This window comes from Saccostrea echinata, unplaced genomic scaffold (assembly GCF_033153115.1).
Source record: "Saccostrea echinata isolate AGI-Se365-2 ecotype Australia unplaced genomic scaffold, CSIRO_AGI_Sech_v1 ptg000012l, whole genome shotgun sequence".
In the NCBI taxonomy this organism is placed as follows: domain Eukaryota; kingdom Metazoa; phylum Mollusca; class Bivalvia; order Ostreida; family Ostreidae; genus Saccostrea; species Saccostrea echinata.
Window position 1 is genome coordinate 24,100,202 of NW_026889761.1, and position 8,997 is coordinate 24,109,198.

General features: G+C 34.2%; 1 long non-coding RNA gene and 5 other non-coding genes across 6 annotated transcripts in view; all 6 read right to left on the reverse strand.

Annotated features, from left to right (window-relative positions):
- Window positions 1-8,997, reverse strand: part of LOC133186153 (uncharacterized) — a 235,607-nt gene that overhangs the window by 67,955 nt on the left and 158,655 nt on the right. The gene's annotated exons all lie outside the window — the stretch shown is intronic.
- Window positions 2,170-2,286, reverse strand: LOC133186167 (U5 spliceosomal RNA). The gene has a single exon (XR_009721017.1). It is a non-coding gene; the product is annotated as a U5 spliceosomal RNA (small nuclear RNA).
- On the reverse strand, window positions 3,240-3,356 carry LOC133186169 (U5 spliceosomal RNA). The gene has a single exon (XR_009721019.1). It is a non-coding gene; the product is annotated as a U5 spliceosomal RNA (small nuclear RNA).
- On the reverse strand, window positions 4,296-4,412 carry LOC133186177 (U5 spliceosomal RNA). The gene has a single exon (XR_009721026.1). It is a non-coding gene; the product is annotated as a U5 spliceosomal RNA (small nuclear RNA).
- Window positions 5,367-5,483, reverse strand: LOC133186178 (U5 spliceosomal RNA). Its single transcript, XR_009721027.1, has one exon. It is a non-coding gene; the product is annotated as a U5 spliceosomal RNA (small nuclear RNA).
- On the reverse strand, window positions 6,437-6,553 carry LOC133186172 (U5 spliceosomal RNA). Its single transcript, XR_009721021.1, has one exon. It is a non-coding gene; the product is annotated as a U5 spliceosomal RNA (small nuclear RNA).

Here is an 8,997-nt window from a genome sequence, read left to right on the forward strand (position 1 = left end):
AGATTGTAAACTGTACAAGTTTTTAAAAGGCTTGTTTTTGTATTTAATTAAAATAACATTTTGTTCATGAATTTCATTTTATTTCAATTTCACACAACTGTTTTTATTCCCACACTTGTTAATTGACAATATTTAACAGATATACTTTTTAATTAATAAATGATCCAATCTCATTTTTGTGTCTTTTTCAGTTTTATTTTGGTATTTGTATTTGAACTTCGGTATCTCAAACACGGATACATGTATCTCAAATACCATGGATATGTCAAAGTGATTATGAAGTCCTAATCACGTATTTCTTAAGTATTTTATCCTAGAACCCTGAGATATCTCAAAGTTTTTTCTCGGTCCCATCCAATTCCAGATAATGAGGTTTGACCGTATTTGTAAACTCTGGTCATAATACCGTCTTCCAGACTATATGTTTAGTTATAATTTTAGTTTGCCTCATGTTTTTAATCTACTGCTGAATGAAACATGTTTTTCTGTTGTCAAGCTTGAAAAAAGTCCATAACTGAAGTCAAAATGTTCTTTTTAAAAATCAAAACTTTTTTATTCCCCCGCTATCAGATTGCTAAGGCATATAGTGTTACCCATTTCAATCTGTAAGTATCATTCCATTGTAGTTAGTTTTCTGACTTTTTTTGCTCTGCTTGTAGGTAGAGCTGATTTGGGGGATACTTAGTATGTGCCTTTTTATATTGATGACATACTGATCAAGTTTAAGATGGCATGTTGATTGACTTACTTTCTTCTATACCATAATCATCCATTCATTTAACGAAAGACATATTTGGTGACTGTCTGTCTACCCTGCTTAAATCGATAAAGATCCTCTGTCCGACCTTGACCTCTCAATTTCTCAATTTGCTTACATTGTTCCATTAAATATCAGTTTTATCTTATTTGTCAATACACAAAGGCATTTTGTTATACATAAGGGTATTTTAACCCATTGAGAATTTGCTACTTGTGACATTATTTGTAAAGTAGAATGGCAGATTTATTTTGCCACTCTTACTATTTGTTGGAGCCACAGATAGAATACTTACAAGTAGTAGGGGGTTTAATGTACATTAGTACAGTGTTACTAATTGTTAAATATTCATAACCAAATTGTGCAATTTAGGAATATGTTATTAATTGTAAACAACTATTTGGAGGATTTCCTATTCATATCTTTTAGAATAAGTCTTTCTTCACAATTTAATGCCAGTAAACAAACAGATTTAAATTCAGTAAGGTTCTTGTCAACAAGTCGTCAAATTCTGGTTACTCTTGTAAAACCAGGGATTTTTCTCATACTTTTTCATCTCAGTCCATGCCCTCTTCAGCATTACCGAAATCTAGTGGAGGAAATCAGACACTCATCATATTGCCTCAGCCATGTTCTGACGTAAACCTTGAAGGAAATACTGTCATGCAGCCTAAAGAATCATGTGAAACCAGCAATTGATATGAACTTAACCCCTTTCCTTCTCTGTTATGATGATTACAAAATTATATGAAGAAAAAGTCACTGATGAAATTTAAACATACATACCATACTTCGGTGAGTCATTCTAACATGCATAGTCTCAGATTCTTTCTTTGACCTTCTTTGACCTTTGTGTTTTCTTCTCTATAATTTGCTACACACACAGAATATCTCTTTCACATCAGCAATATCTGACATATAACCACCCATTTTATATTAATTTGTCTCCCACTTTTTACCATAGCATTTATAAACTTCTGAAGATCTTGACCTCTCTCTGACCTTGACCTCAATTTCTTTCCGTATGTGTCGTATTTCCTTTTTATATCCTGAAAGATTTTCCCCCCTTTACCTACACATACAGACGTGATTTAGTGACTGTCACTCTTTGACCCCAGCACTTTTAACCTCTATCTGACCTTGACCTCTCCGTGTCTCATTTGCTCTTCAATTCAGACCAGGAAGAGTCTGTTGTTGTCCTTGTTTTTTCTTCTCTATCATTTTCTACACAGAGGCATCTTGATGCATGTAGGAATATCTCTTGGATATCGAAAATGTCTTACCACCAACTCAGACCTCTCCTTTCTTACGTGAATGTGGCTCCCATTTTCTACCAGTAATCAGCAATTACTTATTCATACGAATTAAGTATGTTACGATGCAGTATACCATTAAATTTTGAATTATATATAACCCTACTGACGTAGAGTTTCAAAAATAAGTCTATAGACTCATTTATGTTCCTCTCCACGGAAATCTTTAGTAAAAGGCGAAAGATTTAATCGTGGATTGAAGAGAAACCAGAGTAATTAACGTCATGTAACTTCCAAATTGTTATGTATTTCTCAAATATATTTCATCTCGTTTTTAAACATTACAATTTCACAGATCTAAAATGACAGTTTTGAATAGCAGCTTACAAGTGCTTGCATTTTTACATAAGCAGTAGATGCTAACTACAGAAATGAAAATTCTTGTTAACTTTAAGTCATGTTCAATTTGATGAAGCCGAAAATGTGTTATTTCTACAATTTATAATACAGGTATCTTGTCTAAGGGAAATAACTTCAGAATTCTAATGATTCTTTTCAACAAATTTTCAGTCAGTAACGCATATCATCTGTGAATGTACACACATGAAATATGTTCTGGTGACTCAAGTGTAGGGCCAAACCATTACACCCTACCTACATCCATCCCCCTCTCATTAATTATACAGGAAAGATGTAAAGCTCGATTTACACACATTTCCTCATGCATGTTGTGCTAAGCAAACGCTTATGCAGCGTCCAATTGTCACAACAAAAATACAGGGCCTTTTGATTTCTGAAGATCTTGATCTTTCTTGTGCCCTTGACCTCAATTTCTTTCCGTATGTGTCGTATTTCCTTTTTATATCCTGAAAGATTTTCCCCCCTTTACCTACACATACAGACGTGATTTAGTGACTGTCACTCTTTGACCCCAGCACTTTTAACCTCTATCTGACCTTGACCTCTCCGTGTCTCGTTTGCTCTTCAATTCAGACCAGGAAATCTGTTGTTGTCCTTGTTTTTTCTTCTCTATCATTTTCTACACAGAGGCATCTTGATGCATGTAGGAATATCTCTTGGATATCGAAAATGTCTTTAATATCACCAACTCAGACCTCTCCTTTCTTACCTGAATGTGGCTCCCATTTTCTACCAGTAATCAGCAATTACTTATTCATACGAATTAAGTATGTTACGATGCAGTATACCATTAAATTTTGAATTATATAACCCTACTAACGTAGAGTTTCAAAAATAAGTCTATAGACTCATTTATGTTCCTCTCCACGGAAATCTTTAGTAAAAGGCGAAAGATTTAATCGTGGATTGAAGAGAGACCAGAGTAATTAACCTCATGTAACTTCCAAATTGTTATGTATTTCTCAAATATATTTCATCTCGTTTTTAAACATTACAATTTCACAGATCTAAAATGACAGTTTTGAATAGCAGCTTATAAATGCTTGCATTTTTACACAAGCAGTAGATCCTAACTACAGAAATGAACATTCTTGTTAACTTTAAGTCATGTTCGATTTGATGAAGCCGAAAATGTGTTAATTCTACAATTTATAATACAGGTATATCTTGTGTAAGGGAAATAACTTCAGAATTCTAATGATTATTTTCAACAAATTTTCAGTCATCTGTGAATGTACACACATGAAATATGTTCTGATGACTCAAGTGTAGGGCCAAACCATTAGACCCTACCCAACACCCATCCCCCTCTCATTAATTACAGGAAGATGTAAATATTGATTTACACGCATTTTCTCATGCATGTGGTGCTTGGCAACCGCTTATGCAGCGTCCAATTGTCACAACAAAAATACAAGGCTTTGATTTCTGAAGATCTTGATCTTTCTTGTGCCCTTGACCTCAATTTCTTTCCGTTTGTGTCGTATTTCCTTTTTATATCCTGATAGATTTTCCCCCTTTACCTACACACACAGACGCGATTTAGTGACTGTCACTCTTTGACCCCAGCACTTTTAACCTCTATCTGACCTTGACCTCTCCGTGTCTCATTTGCTCTTCAATTCAGACCAGGAAGAGTCTGTTGTTGTCCTTGTTTTTTCTTCTCTATCATTTGCTACACAGAGGCATCTTGATGCATGTAGGAATATCTCTTGGATATCGAAAATGTCTTTAATATCACCAACTCAGACCTCTCCTTTCTTACCTGAATGTGGCTCCCATTTTCTACCAGTAATCAGCAATTACTTTTTCATACGAATTAAGTATGTTACGATGCAGTATACCATTAAATTTTGAATTATATAACCCTACTAACGTAGAGTTTCAAAAATAAGTCTATAGACTCATTTATGTTCCTCTCCACGGAAATCTTTAGTAAAAGGCGAAAGATTTAATCGTGGATTGAAGAGAAACCAGAGTAATTAACGTCATGTAACTTCCAAATTGTTATGTATTTCTCAAATATATTTCATCTCGTTTTTAAACATTACAATTTCACAGATCTAAAATGACAGTTTTGAATAGCAGCTTACAAGTGCTTGCATTTTTACACAAGCAGTAGATGCTAACTACAGAAATGAAAATTCTTGTTAACTTTAAGTCCTGTTCAATTTGATGAAGCCGAAAATGTGTTATTTCTACCATTTATAATACAGGTATCTTGTCTAAGGGAAATAACTTCGGAATTCAAATGATTCTTTTCAACAAATTTTTAGTCAGTAACGCATATCATCTGTGAATGTACACACATGAAATATGTTCTGGTGACTCAAGTGTAGAGCCAAACCATTACACCCTACCTACATCCATCCCCCTCTCATTAATTATACAGGAAAGATGTAAAGCTCGATTTACACACATTTTCTCATGCATGTTGTGCTAAGCAAACGCTTATGCAGCGTCCAATTGTCACAACAAAAATACAGGGCCTTTTGATTTCTGAAGATCTTGATCTTTCTTGTGCCCTTGACCTCAATTTCTTTCCGTTTGTGTCGTATTTCCTTTTTATATCCTGAAAGATCCCCCCCCCTTACCTACACATACAGACGTCATTTAGTGACTGTCACTCTTTGACCCCAGCACTTTTAACCTCTATCTGACCTTGACCTCTCCGTGTCTCATTTGCTCTTCAATTCAGACCAGGAAGAGTCTGTTGTTGTCCTTGTTTTTTCTTCTCTATCATTTGCTACACAGAGGCATCTTGATGCATGTAGGAATATCTCTTGGATATCGAAAATGTCTTTAATATCACCAACTCAGACCTCTCCTTTCTTACCTGAATGTGGCTCCCATTTTCTACCAGTAATCAGCAATTACTTATTCATACGAATTAAGTATGTTACGATGCAGTATACCATTAAATTTTGAATTATATAACCCTACTAACGTAGAGTTTCAAAAATAAGTCTATAGACTCATTTATGTTCCTCTCCACGGAAATCTTTAGTAAAAGGCGAAAGATTTAATCGTGGATTGAAGAGAAACCAGAGTAACTAACCTCATGTAACTTCCAAATTGTTATGTATTTCTCAAATATATTTCATCTCGTTTTTAAACATTACAATTTCACAGATCTAAAATGACAGTTTTGAATAGCAGCTTATAAGTGCTTGCATTTTTACACAAGCAGTAGATCCTAACTACAGAAATGAACATTCTTGTTAACTTTAAGTCATGTTCGATTTGATGAAGCCGAAAATGTGTTAATTCTACAATTTATAATACAGGTATATCTTGTGTAAGGGAAATAACTTCAGAATTCTAATGATTATTTTCAACAAATTTTCAGTCATCTGTGAATGTACACACATGAAATATGTTCTGATGACTCAAGTGTAGGGCCAAACCATTACACCCTACCCAACACCCATCCCCCTCTCATTAATTACAGGAAGATGTAAATATTGATTTACACGCATTTTCTCATGCATGTGGTGCTTGGCAACCGCTTATGCAGCGTCCAAATGTCACAACAAATAAAAAAAAATGCAGGGATTTTTGATTTTTGAAGATCTTGATCTTTCTTGTGACCTTGACCTCAATTTCTTTCCGTTTGTGTCGTATTTCCTTTTTATATCCTGATAGATTTTCCCCCTTTACCTACACACACAGACGTGATTTAGTGACTGTCACTCTTTGACCTTAGCACTTTTAACCTCTCTCTGACCTTGATCTCTCCATGTCTCATTTGCCCTTCAATTCAGACCACGAAGCGTCTGTTGTTATTGTTGTTCGTATGTTTTCTTCTCTATCATTTCTTCCAAGGAGGCATCTTGATACATGTAGGAATATCTCTTGGATATCAAAAAAGTCTTACCACCAACTTAGACCTCTCCTTTCTTACGTGAATATGGCTCCCATTTTCTATCATAGTAATCAAAGATTACCTCATTATACGAATCAAGTATGTAACGATACAGTCTACCATTTAATTTTGAATTATATAACCCTACTAACGTAGGGCTTCAAAAATAAGTCTATAGACTCATTTATGTTCCTCTCCACGGAAATCTTTAGTAAAAGGCGAAAGATTTAATCGTGGATTGAAGAGTAATCAGAGTAACTATTCTCAAGTAACTGCCAATTTTTTATGTATTTCTCAAATATATTTCATCTCGTTTTTTAGTATTACAATTTCACAGATTTAACATGACAGTTTTAAACAGCAGCTTACAAGTGTTTGCATTTTTACAAAAGCAGTAGATGCTAACCACAGAAATGAAAATTCTTGTTAACTTTAAGTCATGTTCAATTTGATGAAGCCGAAAATGTGTTAATTCTACAATTCATAATACAGGTATCTTGTCTAAGGGAAATAACTTCAGAATTCTAAAGATTCTCTTCAACAAATTTTCAGTCAGTAACCCTTATCATCTGTGAATGTACACACATGAAATATGCTCTGGTGACTCAAGTGTAGGGCCAAACCATTACACCCCACCCAACACCCATCCCCTCTCCTCAATTACAGGAAGATATGAAGCTCAATTAATGGACTTTTCTCAAGCTTGAGATGCTTAGCAAACGCTTATGCAGCGTCCAATTGTCACAACAAATAAAAAAAAATGCAGGGATTTTTGATTTTTGAAGATCTTGATCTTTCTTGTGACCTTGACCTCAATTCAAATAAAAATCAGATCATTCTTTGATTCATTTCCATCTTTAATGAAGCAATAAAGCATGCGACACATGCGTTCCTTGAAACATTCCTAATTTTTTTTTATATATAGGAGGCATCTAACGAACTCATTTCCAACTTAGCTTTGGGGTGAACCTATAAAACTGCTACTCACGCTAATCACCGATATTCCCCTAATAGTGAATCGAGGCAATTGATGTAGAGGCTTTGAGAGCCGGACATGGTGGATCCAAAAGAAAATAAACCTTTTTCAAAGATTTTCTTTGGGTGTTCGTAAGGCATTCATCCCTTTACTGTGATCCATTAATTTGTTGCAATGAATTCATTAATGTAATGTAATGTTAGGCCATTATTTATATACTGAATTGTCGACGGATTTTTCCGTTATTTCCCGATCATAACAAGGAGCACACGGCGGGTCCCACCTGTGATGTCCTAGAGGTCCGCGTTTGCCCTGCTCCTATTTTGTAATGTTTAATGGACTTTTGAGCTCGAATACTGTTCGTTATCTCTACATATTTCATTCTTTTCTTTATTGAATGTGGAACTTATTTCAACTTTATTCAGAATTAATTAATCATGAAAGATGCCGATTTTTTTTTTTAGCTAAGTCCAGAAAATTTCTGAATCTAAGCAGAATCCATAGTCTGAAAGTTCTGCTAAGACACCGCAAGTAACCCTCTACTCTACAAAACATGGCCTTTTTACATTCTTCCTACTACGCATTTAAAGGCATAATTTCCCATTAGTATATACATGTATACTATTCATTTTTTCCAAATTATCTCTCCATTCCATCCATGCCCTGAAATCAACCCATGCATTCCACCTCGTATACATCTCCAGAATTTTTGAAGAAAAAATCTATTAATTTGTAAACTGGCACTACTTGCATGGTCAATGAAATATGGCAAAATTATAGTAACCTGTGACTTTCTTTTGCTTTCTAATATCAAATTAAGGATACGATGTTCTTATTTATTCGTTTATTTTATAATATATATTTTATTTTATATTCATTTTTATTGTAGTGCAAGTGGATATTGAAAAACACAGCATCCCCTTTTTTGAAGGTTGAAAGGCCTCTAATTGTTCTCTGAAGAATGACGTTAAAGTTTATATTTAATTTAAATCTGTACGAATTTAGGATCCTTTCCTCAATGCTCTTAACATTATTTGCCTCGCACCACTCTCTTGGGTAATAGCAAGAGCACTTTGATTGCGTTCAGCCTAAGTCTACACCGGAGAAAATCCACAGAATTTGTATAAATATGAAGGACATTTTAAAACAAGGGAAAATTTACCGATTTAAAATTTTTGTTAGTTTGGCCGAAACTTAAACCATGATTCAACACATTCAAGTTGCCATTTAAGATATTTATCACATGGTCTTCGATTTCTTTATAATAAAAATGTTCTGCCACATATAGTACTTCTGATGTCTAAATACTTTCTCAATAAATGAAATTGATTTAATGTTTGCCAATCATTATTAAACAAAAAAAAAAAAAACAAAAACAAAACTAAACAAAAAAAACTTGCGTATATAAATGTCATTTTGGAAGCAGACAACTCATGCAGATATTGCATTCGAGTATAGAAACTATAATTCGCCGATACAGTATTCAGACTTAAAAAATCATTTACTGATGGTTGAAGCAATTTACAGCTCCAACACATTTTCACCTTTCAATGAACAAACTTTCAAAAGGCATCAGTATATAGGAGGGGCGCGTTGACTGCGATCTTAATCCCCCCCCCCTCCTTTTTTAAATCTCAAAAATATTTTTGGAAACAAAATAAGTTAAATCTTCCATAGTTTTAAGTAATGCTGCCAGGTTTTGTTTACTTTATATTCGAAATAAAGC